Consider the following 17,370-nt stretch of genomic DNA (forward strand, 5'->3'; position numbering starts at 1 on the left):
TCGAAAATCCAAGTAACATTTTTTGTGCAGCTAATAGTTTACGAGATAATTGCATTTTAATGAGAAAATCTTTTCACTTACTGTGAAGTTGGCACCCTTTTTTTCAGAAATATATATTTTTTTCAGAGTTCTTGATAGATATGGCATAGTTCTAGAGTTCTTTGTACAAAATTTCAGTAGTTCTGCAGAATTTAGCGAAGAAAACAACAATATTCGAAAAAATTTTCGTATCGAAAACATTTTTTGTCAATTTTCGCAAAAATTAAACTTGTACAACAGTTCTGAGGACAGTCCTGAACAGAATCCCAAGAGCTCTATCGAAAATCCCAACAACATTTTTCTATGGCGATAATGGTTTGAGATAAATTGATTTAATATGGGACACACTTTCTTTACGGAAAATATAAATATATTCGTACAACAGTTCTGATGACAGTTCTGGACACCACGTGAAGAGTTCTATCGAAAATCCTAGTGAAATTTTTTTGTGCAGGTAATAGTTTAAGAGGTAATTGCAACTTAATTAAGAACCCCATAAGAGCTCCTACTGTGAAGCTGGCACCCTTTTTTTCGGAAATATGTATATTTTTCAGAGTTCTTGATAGATTAGTCATAGTTATAGAGTTCTGTGTACAAAATTTCAATAGTTATGCAGAATTTAGCGAAGAAAACAACATTGCATAACAAAGCTGATTCAGGAACCCTTTCCTTCTGATACAGTTCTTACTGTTGCCACAATAAATCACTTGTGCATAGATTCCAACTGTACTGATCATTACAAAAATACAATCATTGACCAGCGGCGCACATTTCTTGCAGCGTTGTACAAAGTATTCGGCTTATCCGCTGTGAAAATACCACACTTAACACTATTTTAAAATTTACGGTGGATGGCTTCCGTTTATCTACAATGTCAGCATCTATCGAATTATCTTCATGCAAACGTGATGCCTGGATCATTCACTTCCCCTTTTTAGGTACGGAGGAAACTAGAGTTCAGTCTTGTGGAAGCCAAAAAAGGAAATGTGGGCAGCCCTTCTTTTACTGATAGCAAACTCTAGACAAATCTCCACGCTTGTCTTTCTTCATCATGCCAACAAAAGAAAAATTCTCCCTTCATAGCTCTATTATCATTCCAGTACTAGTAAACCAGTTGTCCGCTTTCACATTTCGACCTGACTGATGTATAGGTTTACACAGTCACAGAACAACATCAAAATGTTTATTGCTCAGTTGGTAAATCCTTCTGGTTGCAACACAGCGTATATTTCCAAATTGTACAGGTAAAATACTTAAGAACGCACACTTAAGAATCCATACTCGTTTGTTTTGATTGATACATATTGGCAAAAACTGTACCTTCCACAGAATCCTTCCAGCTTCTTGTCTACTGTAACATTTTCTCCAAGGATGTAAGATTTGTGGTAGTTGCGTGCAAACACAGTAAATATTTCCCGAATAGCTGTTAGCTTGTCTAATTGTCTCCTTTCATCACGAATAGCGCGACTGTAAAATCTAAGGCTCTCCAGAATAAATTTGAAACGTTTTATGTTCATTTGGAAGGTGAAATTTTTCAATGCCCTCACCATCAGTTCCACACAGATATTCCAGGCTTTATCTGTTACTTTTGTTAACAACAATTAAAAACAAGAGACTGATGAAGGCTTTCAATTCAATATCATCTATTGATTTTACCCCTCTCTCACGCTGAAATGAGGCTTTGATGCTCTCAAAATTCTGATTGGAATACAAAACTACAATAGACAAATATCGTTATCTATGAGGTAATTACAGCATCACAAATGCTGCTTTGGCTGCACCTATTGGTACAGGTAAATTTCGTATAATATTATGCTCTTCGAATAATATGCTTTGGATTTATTCAACATTATCTAGTACTTCCCACTTACAATAATAAAATTCCTATAAAATAACGCAACCAGGCGCAGTGTATTAATCTGAAATTTGACGTTCAGACAGCGGACACTGACTATTAAACAGTTAAAACAGAATTTAAGTGCAGTTTACATTCTGGATTAGCTTTGTACTACTTACTACGTTGATAAACAAATAAATTAATCGCTGAAATGAAATTCGAAAGGGCACAGTGGATAAAAACGAGCAATCGGCTCATATCTCATCAAGAGAGCATTAGCGTCGATACTGAATCATACAACATTGAAAGGCACACATGAAGTGTATATTTTTAGAATCAGGAAGAACCAGATGAACTTTATTGCGTAAAACAGTAATTGTTTTGAGCTCTCATGACATCCAGGACCCACTAACAGCTAAAAATATGCCCAGGACCCTCATGGATGAAAGTTATGTGGCAACATCACCAGTCGCTAGGATACATAAAAACATGTGCTGTGTGTAACGAATAAATTTGAAATTGCTGTGGTTAATATTGTCGCAAACATTTGTTCTAGTTAGAAAGGAAGTGTGGAAGTTTGATGAGTTACACTACAGCGAGAGTTAAAAGTTTTTACAATGTATAGAAATGTAAGTATATTTACTGAATATATCGTACAAACGAACTAAGTAGTATGTTTGAATCCTAATTCAATACATGACTGATAGAGGTGTTATAATGTTGAGGGGATACAGTATTAAAGTTAATAACAAGTTCGAAATTTGTAAATAAGAACCTCGTTTATTTGGTCCTCAGTAATCCGGATTTCCGGTTTATCCGGATTCATATTTTGTGTCCCTTGGTATTTTTCTCTTTTTTTCTTATAACACGAAGATGTGTAGTCGGTGAGGTACATAGGCTGCTTATCACTAGGCCGGTAATTTAGTCTAGTACTGAGTGATGAGGAACTCGGAGTGTGTGAATGACATTGTTTCTCAAGTATTGTACATTAATATAACGGTGTATTGATGCCCATCAAGTAAGTTGCATAGTAACCACGCCAACAGCACTCCACCACAGCTCACTGTACCTCTGATGCGACTCTCGACAGGTGTGACACCATCTGGTTAGTGGCGCGTGTGAATGTATCTGCTCTCTCAGCCATCTGTTTGTTTTGCACTGACGAGCCTTCTCTCCTTGAATCATCTAAGCATGCACATCCCACGCTTCCACCTACAGTTACTACAGTCAGTCTTAAGAAGGTGTACTGGCATTTGTATAGTGCTGAACATTTAGCCTTTTTGTATTTAGTAGAATATACATCCGGGTTTTCGATTTTCGGTTTTCCAAACTAAAAGTGAGAATTTACGATCGTCCTCATAGCTGTACTTCCAGCAATACCTCATCTCCTGCGTTCCAAATTTCGTAGAAGTTGTCCTACGAAAATTGCAGAAGCACTCTTGGACGAAAGGATATTGTGACGATATTCTTTCGTCACAGCCTGGGGTTAGAGACCCGGTCCGGCACACAGTTTTTATCTGCCAGTAAGTTTCACATCGGCGCACACCCACTGCAGAGTGAACACACAATCTATTTCATAATCTACTGGCACCATAAAAATGTTATGAGGGTTTTTAAAAGAACTCTTTAGGTGCTATCCAGAACTGTCAGCAAAAGGGTTGTGCCAATTTATTATAATGTAGACCAAGTGGGTCTCTCGAAAATGCTATTATCTCATTAACTGTTATCCCCACAAAAAATGTTATTACAGTTGTCGGTAGAACTCTTAGGGTCGTATTAAGAAATGCCATAAGATCTTTTGTACGAATTTATTACTTTTACACGACAAAAGTGAGTCCCACATTAATTATCTCATATAATGTCATCGTCACAAATAATGTTATTATAGTTTTTGGTAGAACTCTGTGGGTGATATTCAGAACTGTCATCAGAACTATTCTACGAATTTTGCTGTATTAGATAAAGTGAGTATCAGATTAAAACTAATATTGTATAAACTATTATCGCCACAAAAATGTTCTTATCATTTTCAATGCAACTCTTCCGGTGCTATCCAGAACTGCCAACAGAACTGTTATACAAATTTATTTTTTCCAAACTGACAAATAATTTTTTACCATTCCAAAATTTTGCCGAGTTATTGTTTTCTTCCCGAAATTCTGTAGAACATTCGCGTTTTGAGCAGGGAAATCTAGAAGTATTGCATATATATCAAGAACTGTGAAAAAAATTTATATTTATCGTAAAAGGGGTTCAAACTTCACGGGAAATGCTCATAAGCATTCCTTAATAAAGGCAGTTCCTACGTAAACAATTACCTGCACAGAATATGTTACTAGTATTTTCGATAGAACCCTTACAGTGCTATCCAGAGCTGGCATCAGAGCATCCGAACAGACATAATTTTTTTTTTTAGTAAGAGTGCCCCACAATTAATCAATTACCATACAAACTATTATAACCACAAAAAATGTTATTATGATTATCGATAGAAGTCTTGAGGTGTTAACCTGAACTGTTCATCAAAACTGTTGAACGAATTTACTTTTTCTGTGGAGAAAGTGGGTCTAACATCAAAGCAGTTACCGTATAAACTATCATCGCCACAAAAAGATATTATTAGGATTTTCGATAGAGCTCTTGGTGTTCTGTTCAGAACTGTTGTATGAATTTACTTTTTGCGAAAATTGACAAAGAATGTATTCGATAAGAAAAATTTTTCGAGTATTGTTGTTTTTCTCGCTAAATTCTGCAGGACTATTCAAATTTTGTACAAATAACTCTAGAACTATGACATTTCTATCAAGAACTCTGAAAAAATATATATTTCTGAAGAAAAGGATTCCAACTTCACAGTAAGTGAAGAGGTTCCCTCCTTAAATTGCAATTATCTCGTAACGTATTAGCTGCACAAAAAATTGTAATTAGGATATTCGATAGAACTATTGGGGTTCTGTTCAGAACTGCCCTCAGAACTTTTGTACTTATTTACAATTTGCGAAAATTGACGAAGAATGTTTTCGATACGAAAATTTTTTCGAATATTCTTTTCGTCGCTAAATTCTGCAGAACTATTCAAATTTTGTACAAAGAACTCTAGAACTATGGCATATCTATCAAGAAATCTGAAAAAGTATACACTTGTGAAAAAAAGGGTGCCAACTTCACAGTAAGCGAAAAGATTTTCTCCTTAAATTGCAATTATCTAGTAAGCTATTAGCTTCACAAAAAAATGTTACTTGGGTTTTCGATAGAACTCTTGGAGTTCTGTTCAGAACTGTGCTCAGAACTGTTGTACTTATTTACAATTTGCGAATATTGACGAAGAATGTTTTCGATACGAAAATTTTTTCGAATATTGTTTTCGTCGCTAAATTCTGCAGAACTATTGAAATTTTGTACAAAGAACTCTAGAACTATGCCATATCTATCAAGAACTCTGAAAAAAATATATATTTCTGAAAAAAAGGGTGCCAACTTCACAGTAAGTGAAAAGATTTTCTCATTAACATGCAATTATCTCGTAAACTATTAGCTGCACAAAAAAATGTTACTAGGATTTTCGAAAGAACTCTTGGAGCTCTGTTCAGAACTGTGCTCAGAACTCTTGTATTTATTTACATTCTGCGGAAACTGCCAAAGTACATTTTCGATACGAAAATTTTTTCGAGTATTGTTATTTTCGTCACTAAATTCTGCTGAACTATTGAAATTTTGTACAGAGAACTCTAGAACTATGACTTATCTATCAAGAACTCTGAAAAATATACATATTTCCGAAAAAAAGGGTGCCAGCTTCACAGTAGGAGCTCTTATGGGGTTCTTAATTAAGTTGCAATTACCTCTTAAACTATTACCTGCACAAAAAAATTTCACTAGGATTTTCGATAGAACTCTTCACGTGGTGTCCAGAACTGTCATCAGAACTGTTGTACGAATATATTTATATTTTCCGTAAAGAAAGTGTGTCCCATATTAAATCAATTTATCTCAAACCATTATCGCCATAGAAAAATGTTGTTGGGATTTTCGATAGAGCTCTTGGGATTCTGTTCAGGACTGTCCTCAGAACTGTTGTACAAGTTTAATTTTTGCGAAAATTGACAAAAAATGTTTTCGATACGAAAAATTTTTCGAATATTGTTGTTTTCTTCGCTAAATTCTGCAGAACTATTGAAATTTTGTACAAAGAACTCTAGAACTATGCCATATCTATCAAGAACTCTGAAAAAAATATATATTTCTGAAAAAAAGGGTGCCAACTTCACAGTAAGTGAAAAGATTTTCTCATTAAAATGCAATTATCTCGTAAACTATTAGCTGCACAAAAAAATGTTACTTGGATTTTCGAAAGAACTCTTGGAGCTCTGTTCAGAACTGTGCTCAGAACTCTTGTACTTATTTACATTTTGCGGAAACTGCCAAAGAACATTTTCGATACGAAAATTTTTTCGAGTATTGTTGTTTTGGTCGCTAAATTCTGCAGAACTATTGAAATTTTGTACAAAGAACTCTAGAACTATGCTACATCTATCAAGAACTGTGAAAAAAATGTATATTTCTCGAAAAAGGGGTGCTAACTTCACACGACTCTCGTGATGGCTGGGTGTTGTGTGGTGTCCTTAGGTTAGTTAGGTTTAAGTAGTTCTAAGTTCTAGGGGACTGATGACCATAGATGTTAAGTCCCATAGTGCTCAGAGCCATTTGAACCATTTCTTATAGCTTACATATCGCAATCCATCGAAATTACATCTGCTCGAGTGCGCTAGCAATAAATTCCTTAGTCATCGACCTCTTACAGGTATTCCAGTTGCTATTGATTTATTTATCGATTCTCTCTCTTACTTTTTTTAGTTAATTGAGGCTTTTTATGTTTACATGTGGTCATGGTGTCATTTGGAGACAGCGACTGGAGCGATAGAAAATGGAGTCCCAAGTGGAGAAATCGGAAAAGTTCCAAAATATTCCTTTGTTTCAGTTCAGTAGAGGCGTGACAGCAACGTAGACAGCCAGAAACATCTGTGCCGTGTATGGGGATAACAGCACTGCACACAACAAGGCAATAAAATGGTATTCTCGTTTTAAGGGGGTTCATTTTGACATTAGTGACTCTTGACGTTCATGATTGGTTGGTTGATTGGGCAGAGGGGACCAAACAGCGAGGTCATCGGGACCATCGGATTATGGAAGGAAGTCGGCCGTGCCCTTTGAAAGGAACCATGCCGGCATCTGCTTGAAGCCATTTAAGGAGGTCACGGAAAATCTAAATCAGGATGGTCGAACGCGGGTTTCAACCGTCGTCCTCCCGAATGCGAGTCCAGTGTGCTAACCACTGAGCCACCTCGCGCAGTGTGTAAGTAGGCTGTTTAGGTTTTTTTTTATTGGTAACGCCACGTAGCGCTCTGTATGAAAATCACTGGCTGTGCTGTGTGCAGTCTGTGGATGGTTTGCATTGTTGTTTGCTATTGTAGTGTTGGGCTGTTGGCTGTTAACAGCGCGTAGCGTTGCGCAGTTGGAAGTGAGCCGCCAGCAGTGGTGGATGTGGGGAAGTGAGATGGCGGATTTTTGAGAGCGGATGATCTGGACGTGTGTCCATCAGAAATAGTACATTTGTAAGAATGGATATCATGAACTGCTATATATATTATGACTATTAAGGTAAATACATTGTTTGTTCTCTATTAAAATCTTTCATTTGCTAACTATGCCTATCAGTAGCTAGTGCCTTCCGTAGTTTGAATCTTTTATTTCGCTGCCAGTAGTAGCGCTCGCTGTATTGCAGTAGTTCGAGTAACGAAGATTTTTGTGAGGTAAGTGACTTGTGAAAGGTATAGGTTAATGTTAGTCAGGGCCATTCTTTTGTAGGGATTATTGAAAGTCAGATTGCGTTGGGTTAAAAAATATTGTGTGTCAGTTTAGTGTTGATCAGAATAGGTAAAGAGCGAAATGTCTGAGTACGTTCAGTTTTGCTTGGCTGTTTGAAAATCAAATAATGTAAGAGATTTATCAGCACAGTAATTCAATAATTTTTCTAAGGGGACGTTTCAAGTGTTCAGGAAGAAAAAAAAATGTTCAGATGTGTGTGAAATCTTATGGGACTTAACTGCTAAGGTCATCAGTCCCTACCGCGCGACTGCTGCGGTCGCAGGTTCGAATCCTGCCTCGGGAATGGATGTGTGTGATGTCCTTAGGTTAGTTAGGTTTAAGTAGTTCTAAGTTCTAGGGGACTGATGACCACAGATGTTAAGTCCCATAGTGCTCAGAGCCATTTTTTTCATCAGTCCCTAAGCTTACACACTACTTAACCTAAATTATCCTAAGGACAAACACACACACCCATGCCGGAGGGAGGACTCGAACCTCCGCCGGCACCAGCCGCACAGTCCATGACTGCAGCGCCTAAGACCGCTCGGCTAATCCCGCGCGGCGTTCAGGAAGATCTTCGGTGTTTAATGAAGAGCGTTTAAATGTATTGATCCACATGAACCACGTCATTGTACTCGAGAACTGGCAAATGTGATGAACTGTGATCGTTTCACTATCGTGCTGCAATACTGCAGTGCAGTGAGGAAGATTCTAAAATTGGGTGTATGGATACTGTGTGCTCTAAGCCAAAATCACAAAAATCAGTGGGTAGACATACGTGCATCTCTGCTTGTTTGTCATCAACTGACTCGCGATCAACACCGAACCGTTCCTTTGGTCTATCGTTACTGGTGACGAGCAATGGTGTCTTTATCCTAACATCAGGAAAAGAAAGAAATAGTTGAGCCCAAACAAAGCAGCAACTCCGCTAGAAAGTCCTGCGCGCATCCACAAAAGACAATGTTATGCATCTGGTGGAACAGTAACGGTGTAGTGTACTACTAATTGCTTCCCTGTGGTGCAGCCGTTACTGCTGACATGTGTCAAGAAATCAGATGCCTTGCACATTCAGTCCAAGAACAACGACCAGGAGGACTGCGTGAAGTGGTGCTAGTCCACGATGACACCCGCCCGCATTCTGCTACACTGACAGAAAACACTATACAGGAGTTGTGTTGGAAAATCAGTCCTCACCCATCTTACTCACCTGATCTTGTGCTCTCAGAATTTCACCCTTTCTTCTCTCTATCAAACAACCTCCAAGGAACTTCCCTTCCGGATGAAAATGCGCTTCGAAGATGGCTTGACGAGTTCTTTGTCTCGAAACCACGTGATTTCGCGGAGTCGATATGTTACCCCAGCGTTGGTTGGCTGTCGAAAATAGTGAAGGACAATGTGTTATTGACGACTAAAGTCTCTCTTACTTGTTTCAGTTGTATTTATTATACTTATGGAAAAACGCTACGAGCTTACTGCACCAACCCCATACTAAACACCAACGGGATGTCAACGCGACTGTTGTCCGAGACAAAAAAATTGTTCAAATGGCTCTGAGCACTATGGGACTTAACTTCTGAGGTCATCAGTCCCCTAGAACTTAGAAATACTTAAACCTAACTAACCTAAGGACATCACATAACACCCAGTCATCACGAGGCAGAGAAAATCCCTGACCCCGCCGGGAATCGAAACCGGGAATCCGGGCGTGGGAAGCGAGAACGCTACCGCACGACCACGAGCTGCAGACTAGAACTTAGAACTACTTAAACCTAACTAACCTAAGGACATCACACACATCCACGCCCGAGGCAGGATTAAAACCTGCGACCGTAGCGGTCGCGCGGCTCCAGACTGTTGCGCCTAGAACCGCTCGGCCACTTCAGCCGGTTGTCCGAGACAATAGATGTTCACTAGGCCACGTAGGACCCTACAGACATGCCACTTTCGTTGAGTCATGAAAAGGTCTTGTTTCCAACAGGACAAGTATCCACACAAACAATGTAACGAAATGCCAGCTCGTCTACCATTGTGGCGTATTCCTTTGATGCGGTAGTGCTGCGTGCGATAACTCTGCAGGGTACAGGTGCTGCTATAGCCAGCGAGAACTACAGTATTGGAAGTCAGTGTAAAGGGCGGGTTCCTACGGAAGTCATAGTACGATGTCTGTAGGGTACATGTATCAAATTTATTACGATATTAGTAGGTACATATAAGACAGAAATAGTCATGACGGAATTACATAGTTCCTGGATGGAAACTGGTTGTAAGGTGGCCATAATTTCGCACTTACAAGCACTCATCCACATACTTTGCCGTGAACTACAGCCACAATTAAGTATCATTTGATAGGTTGTACATCGTGTATATGAATATTTAAAGGAAACTGACATTAAAACGCACGACTTGTAAATAATTGTTAACACTTATTGCATGCAAGGTGACGGATTGTCTTTATTATCAGAACGGCGTAATGAATGGTTGCCCATGCTAGTAGAGGTTGGAATGCTAGTGGAGATGAAACGGCAAGCAGAACTCAAGCTCTGGGTGGAAGGCCCGCACAAGAGTTGGTCCTGCTTAGAAATAGGAAGTAGCTAGACCGACGTCGTGGCACCTGAGCTCTGGAGCACAATAGGGTGACGGCCGGCCGCTATTGTAGCAGGACTGGAAGCATAACCGGGAACTCTGCAAATATTGGACGCAGGTGAGAGGAACGAAGCAGCGGCACCTCGGAAACCATGCAGGCTAGGTTATTTCCAAGGATTTTGACTGAGAAGCGTGCCATTGTACGAGTACAGGTTTTTCCTCGGAAACTTTCCGCGCTGGACGACAGAAAACTAAAATATCGTTGGTCGGCGTCGGAAGAATCTGTAGAGAGGGAGCATATACCGTGGTTTCGGGAATATGAATCGTTTTCGGAATTACGAGGGTGGGGAGCAGAGCTTTGCTGGCAAGCAAACGGTGGAGAGGCGAGGTCTTCCATTGTGAGCGCCCGTGTGTGACGGTCGCTCGGTATCAGCTTTGTTGGTACAGACAGACTTGCTATCGTTGCTCTCAGGAGAGTTTATAGTTAGAACAGTTAGGCACTGTACTGTTGCGAACCTATACGATTCTGGACTTCACCTCCGGGTTGGAAGTCGCCATTGAATACGCAATGTTCAGTAATTGAGAGCACTTCCTCTGCCTATACTTACGTTGAGACGTTATCTGAACTCCATCCTTGTGACTGGGAGTTCGCATTTCTCGTCTGTAGAACACAGAAAGGAGAAGACAGTATTAGAGTATATTAGTCAGAGGACCGCCATCTGCCGTCCTAGTGTTTGAAAGCGTTTATTTGTAGTTGGAGTTCTTCGATCGTCGCAGACGAGTACGAGAACCATCACATCGAAGCACCGGACGCAGTACATACAGTGATATTGCAAATTGCTTCGGCTTGTTAGGGCTATAAAGCTAACCAGCTGTGATGACAGTAGTTTATTTCCACTGAGGTTCCACACCACCGTAGATCATCTTTGGAAGTAGTGTCTTCTAGTGTTTGGTAGGTTGATGATGTCAGTCATTTCACGTTATTGATATTAGACCGCGCAGTCATAGTAAGGAGCAGAGTTGGGCAATTGATTAATAATTTTAGTTAGGGAATATAGACAATTGTACTTAAAGGGTTGATTTTAATCTATAATAAATATATACTGAACAACTGAATTTATCATTTAATCGTATTAGTAGCCTTCATCATTCATTTATGTTTAGATTGTAATTTATATGTTAAAAAGAGCATTAAGAGCTCCTAAGATCTGCTTCAAGGGGTAGTAAGATAATCCCAAATCATCATTTTAGCGTTTATTATTTTCCGTTGCGCACATTCATTTTTTACACCCGCCTGGAGTATCATATGGGTGGTATATAGGCACTCACAGTCCTCTTGTGTTACTGCATCATTAGTAAGTTGTCCAACCTCCGTTATTCTTAATTACCTCAAAAATTTTCTTCGCCATTGATTTTGTGAGGGTTTATAATTCCTGCAGTGGAATGGTCACCCACGTTCCTCATGTTCTTCTTGTAAGCTCACGTATGATCTTAAATAGCGTACCATTGCGATGAACACGCCTTGCAAGTATTCCCCAAAGTTTTTTCACAGCGTTGGAATTCGTGCTACGTGCAGGCCAGAGCTTCGTCCAGGGATGTACTGGACATCATCAGAGGCGCTCCTCCGCTGTCTTGCAGGCTGACTGGTCGGACGTCCGAGAACGAGATAAAAACTGTAGGAAAGGAGTCGTGGACGAAGTAACACGTGATGAGCAGAGATAATCCTTGTCAAAGATAAAACTTAAATATCGATTGTCGTCCTGACAGAGATAAAATCGTCTAGCGATTCTGCAGAGCTAGTGTCCATATGTTGCTAAATTTCATTGCCTCCTATTTCCTATTAAAATTATTCTGCTGCTTATAAATTTCAATGGCTTCTCTACATAGTCGTGGATAATAATATGACGTTGTAGATAAAATTTCTGTTTCAGAAAGCTTCACATCGTGATTTCCTGACTGAAGAGCATGCTCTGCTACAGCTGATTTCTCTATTTTTCCTAGTCGGCAAAGACTTTTGTGCTCTTTTAGCCGTGTATGCGCTTAGTAGTTCCAGTATAAACTTCACCACACCTACACGGAATTTTGTATACACCACGTGTCGACAGAGGAGGGCGTTTATCCGTCACAGATCTGAGTAATTTACTTATTTTCTTTGTTCGTTAACGACCGGTCTGATGTCATGATTCTGTAAAATCTTACCGATCAGATCCATTACTTTTTTGATAAAAAGGAGAGAAACTGTATTTTTCCGTCGTTGTGGCTCATTCTTGTCCTTCGGCTTTCTGTTCCTTGGTCGCAAAATTCTCTTTACCTCTTTCAACGAGTCGCCACTTTTCAGGAGGGCCCGCTTCAAATGTTTTATTTCTGCGTCCAGGTGTTCCGATGTGCATATCCGTTCGGCTCTGTCGACAAGACTTTTAACGACACCTCTCTTTTGATGTGGATGGTGATTGGAGTTTTTATGCAAATATCTGTCAGTATGTGTTACTTTCCGAAAAACTTTATATTCCAAACTTCCATCGAACCGTCTCATAACTAAAAGGCCTTCCGGGGTCACCGAGCGGTTCTAGGTGCTGCAGTCTGGAACCACGTGACTGCTACGGTCGCAGGTTCGAATCCTGCCTCGGGCATGGATGTGTGTGATGTCCTTAGGTTAGTTAGGTTTAAGTAGTTCTAAGTTCTAGGGGACTGATGACCTCAGATGTAAAGTCCCATAGTGCTCAGAGCCATTCCATGGCATATACACTGCCCACTAATATTTCACCCGACATTGTTAATTTTCGTACAAATATCCATGCCTTTATACTGATTTCCACTACCGTATTTACTCCCTTTCACAGCGGGCGACGCCACACTCACGCAGCAGGTAGCGACCACGCTGTAATTCCACCGGGAACACGCTCTCCTCCGACACGTCACGTCACATGGTGGTATGCCACGGTCTTATGCAGTGGTCTGCAGAGTTGGATAAACCTGCATGCACAGCGACAACAAACAAGTACCGTATTTAATCAATAAGTTAAGACCGTACACACGGGATATCTTTTGTGTGTGACCTACGCTTTGAGATTGGACTGTATATGGTGCTTGACTCTGCCAGTATTTTTCATAATTGTATGACAGGTTGGGGATTTATTCACGAAATTGCATTGTTCATATTTTGTGTAAATACAGCTAGCCAGATGTTTGCATCGTGTGCAGATTTCTCGACCAGTACTGAATTTAGAACTAGTGTTTCTGTTCAAGTAAAGGGAACAAAAACATCATTCCAGCAGGAGTGGCACCACGTCACCTTTTCAGACCAGTCCCACTTTTCTGTGTAGCATAACGATGGACATATCTTCCTAGGGAGGCCCCAAGGAGATTGGACGTTACCAAACTGCATCCTTCATCACATACGTGCCCGGCATCTAGCATTATGATATGGGGTGTCGTTGGGTACACAACACGATCACATATGGTTTGCATAAATTGTAATTCGGAGGACATGTGTTACATTTCTGACGTGTTAAAGTCGGTGGTTACACTCTCTCCAAGGTCTACATGGTGTTATTTTTCAACAATATGCCACAAAATCACATTTTGGCTGCACTTCTGTCACCAGCCTAGGTACAAAGGGTAATTGACTGTAGCCAGCACAATTTACACCCACTGAGAACATCCGACCATGGGTTGCCGCTAGTAGCTACTGTGGAGCTTCGCTTGTGCTGTTTAGCACACCCTGAAGATGTTACAGTCCGATCTCAGGCGACCTACAGAGAAGGAAAGCACCCCATAAGATCATCGAATTTTAAGAAGACAATAATGGTTCAAATGGCTTTAAGCACTGTTGGATTTAACATCTGACGTCACCAGTCACCTGAAGATAATAATGCTCCACAAATAAAAATGCCTTACTGAATGACAATTAATAGAGAAAATGCGAGCACCACACAACACATAGTTATATTAATGAGAGGAGGGATCATGTATCTACAACACAAACAAGTGTTCCCTGTAAAAATCAGGTTTTTAACGTAAAGCGTAAACATCTAAATTAGCCACTGAAAATAGTGAACGAACATTTAACAAGGAGATGAGGGATTCTAATTGAGAAATCTAACCTTAGCATAGACGGCTGAACACAGCAAAAGCGTAATCATGAGAATAATTCGTGGATAAACCCAATTACTGCAAGAGTGGTTAATGGTGAAAGAAAGACTACGGAAAAATAAATAAGAACATCAGTAAGATTGCCAAAGTGCATGATGAAAGCAACTAACTGTACAATTTGCCGCTGGTGGAAGATAACCAACGTCACGTCCCTACCAAAACAATTACTCCAATGTCAGTTCATTCTTACCTTACTCGTGCAGCATAAATGTGGAAGGCGACAGCAGTAACGCCTGGAGATTCTGAGTTGAGCTCGTCCTCTGTACTCAGTATTAAATTGGAGACTTCCTTCTATACAACAACAAGGCATGTCTAGCAGCAAGTCTTCACTCTTCGGTCTCCAGCATCAACTGTCCTCTCTCAGTGCTCCAAAACTTGGCTGTTTCTGCCAGATCAGCGATTTGCCGGCCAATAGTGGCAGACAATGCGAGATCCATCCAGTAATAATATTGTAATAAGGTTAACCAAGCTTCTAATCCTGTGGATATGGCTCGTAGTAACCAATAGTGCTGCGATATGAGGAATAGGGCAGGACACCACTCCCACACAATGATTCTAATGCTAACAAATAGGACATTCTGAATGTAGCATGTAGACACACACAAGAAAGGGCGTGCTCTACAAAAAAGGAAAAAAAACAGTATGTTCAACGAGGAAGCATTTTAGAAAAGTTTAGGTTGAACATTCTGCCGTAGTGTGACTGCTGAGGCAAATGGATATTGTTTGTGAGACAGCTGGCCCTGTAAACCGCCAGGAATGTCGTGGTGGGTGAAGCGAATTCCGTTCTTGGCTGTCTGCGTTGGGAGGCAGGCCTCAGCTTTTCACACATTTATGATGCTTCTCCCTGTTCCATTAAGTAAACTCCTATCTCGTCCCAGCCAGATTGGAAGCTTTCAGCCCCGCAGAAAATAACACGCCCTTGCCCTAGTAAAAAGAAGGAAGAGGCAGTTAGCTGGGCTGTCACTGATAGTGCTGGATATTGTCTGCACTTACGATTTAGCGTAAGAGTGCTACCACGTTGACTGAAGGAGATGAGGGTATAACAGAATGAAATATGTTGTGTGACAGTCTTAGGGAAAAGCTGACACATAACACCAGCCACTTCGATTGATGAAGTCTGACATGTAGTTGAAGCAGCATGGCATGACTTTGTCATCCAAGCCCAGTGTGACTTGATACACAGCGGGGTTACAGCTACTGCTGTTGCCAAATAAATCACCTAGAAGTGTAATTATGTATTCTTCCTACTGTACCGTGTACACGCAATAAGTAATTTTATTTATTTCTATCCCTTCCTGATGTTGCAACTTTAGTGGCTAGCACATTCATTGAAAATGGATACAGCTTGTTTATCCTTGTCAGACAAGAGCTTGAAATTAGACTAATTTAGACCAAATAAACACTTCATTAAGCCAACGTCACATTAACTTAGTGGGAACTACACAATTTGGAGGAATGGTGGATTACACATATGAACAAGGTATTGTCTATGACTGTTTAGCTTGACCGAAGTCAAGGAGGACCACATAAACTGACTGATGAAGACACATAAAAGTCACATTTCTAAAACTGATTGTGTGTACTGGCTTTTGGACAAGCCAATGAGGAAGAATAAGACAAGAACTGAAAGTACGAGGGAGAACGTGTACAGCAGATTCACGATCTCAGATGACGCAATTAGAATATGCTGTTAACACTTTGACTGCTACCACCCTCTCTCCTGGAGAATGTGATAAAAAATTAGGTGGTTATTGATAATTATGAGGAAGGAGGGTACTGCAGTCTGGATACTGAACAAAGCGGGCTCCTAAAAATAGAAGACGGGTGGTGAGTTGGCGAGATATATCTCCTGAGACACCACACATGCTTGGTAATGTAGGTTTGCTTTTGAATGATCGCTCCGTACATATACTTTCAGATATTCAGTGAATGTGAATGCGCCCAATGATTTTTCAGCATTCGTCCGAGCACACAATAACAAGCCCATCCGCTTGTTTGTGTGCAACATGTTACATTCGTTTACAATAGGCTTGACAATGTTTGCATTTGAATGATGCAGTCATCGATCTGGCGAAGAAAACTTGGCATACCAAAATTATTTTCACATCTTCATCTGCATTACGCATGTCAGCTTAAAGTGTGTGGGGATAGGGTACTTTGTGCAACACTGTCATTTCCCCCTTTTCTGTTCCAATCGTAAATGGTGTATGGGGAGAACTGCTGTTGGTAACCCGGTGTCTGAGCTCTTTAATTTTACATTAATTATCGCCTCGCATAATGTAAGTCAGAGAAAGGAGGAGGCAGCAGACTGTTTTAGGAAAGCGCGTTCACGGAATTTCATCGACGAAACATACCGCGATGCACAACAGTTCTTTTGCAACGTTTGCCACTGAATGTTGATGAACGTCTCTATGACACCTCCGAGCTTATTGAACGAGGGATGACGAAAGGTGCTGCTATTCCATGAATTTTTTCTGTTTTCTCCGCTGATCCTCCTAATCTGTGTACCAGATTGACGTACAATGAAGATAAGCAACATTTTCTGATGGTTCATCCAACGAATCCAGCCCGGTATCCGCCTTCCCGAGAGTTGTTTACATATGGTAGTTCTACTTTAAATCGCTCCGTGTGTATACTCTCAGATATTCTATGAATATGACTACTTCCAATCATTTTTCAGCAATTGTCTGAGCACACAACGACAAGCCGATCCGCCTATTTTGGCGAAATATGTTATACTTGTTTACGTTGAGTGTCAGTTGGCAGTCTCTACACCAAGCATGAATCCTTTTTAGGTCTTCCTACACTTGTGATTTCTCTGTAAACAACAGAAACATTCGCAGATACTCTCATGGAGCTTTTGAGGTTATACACGAGGTCATTTACACTTATTC

This window comes from Schistocerca americana, chromosome 8, assembly GCF_021461395.2.
Source record: "Schistocerca americana isolate TAMUIC-IGC-003095 chromosome 8, iqSchAmer2.1, whole genome shotgun sequence".
Taxonomy (NCBI): Eukaryota; Metazoa; Arthropoda; class Insecta; order Orthoptera; family Acrididae; genus Schistocerca; species Schistocerca americana.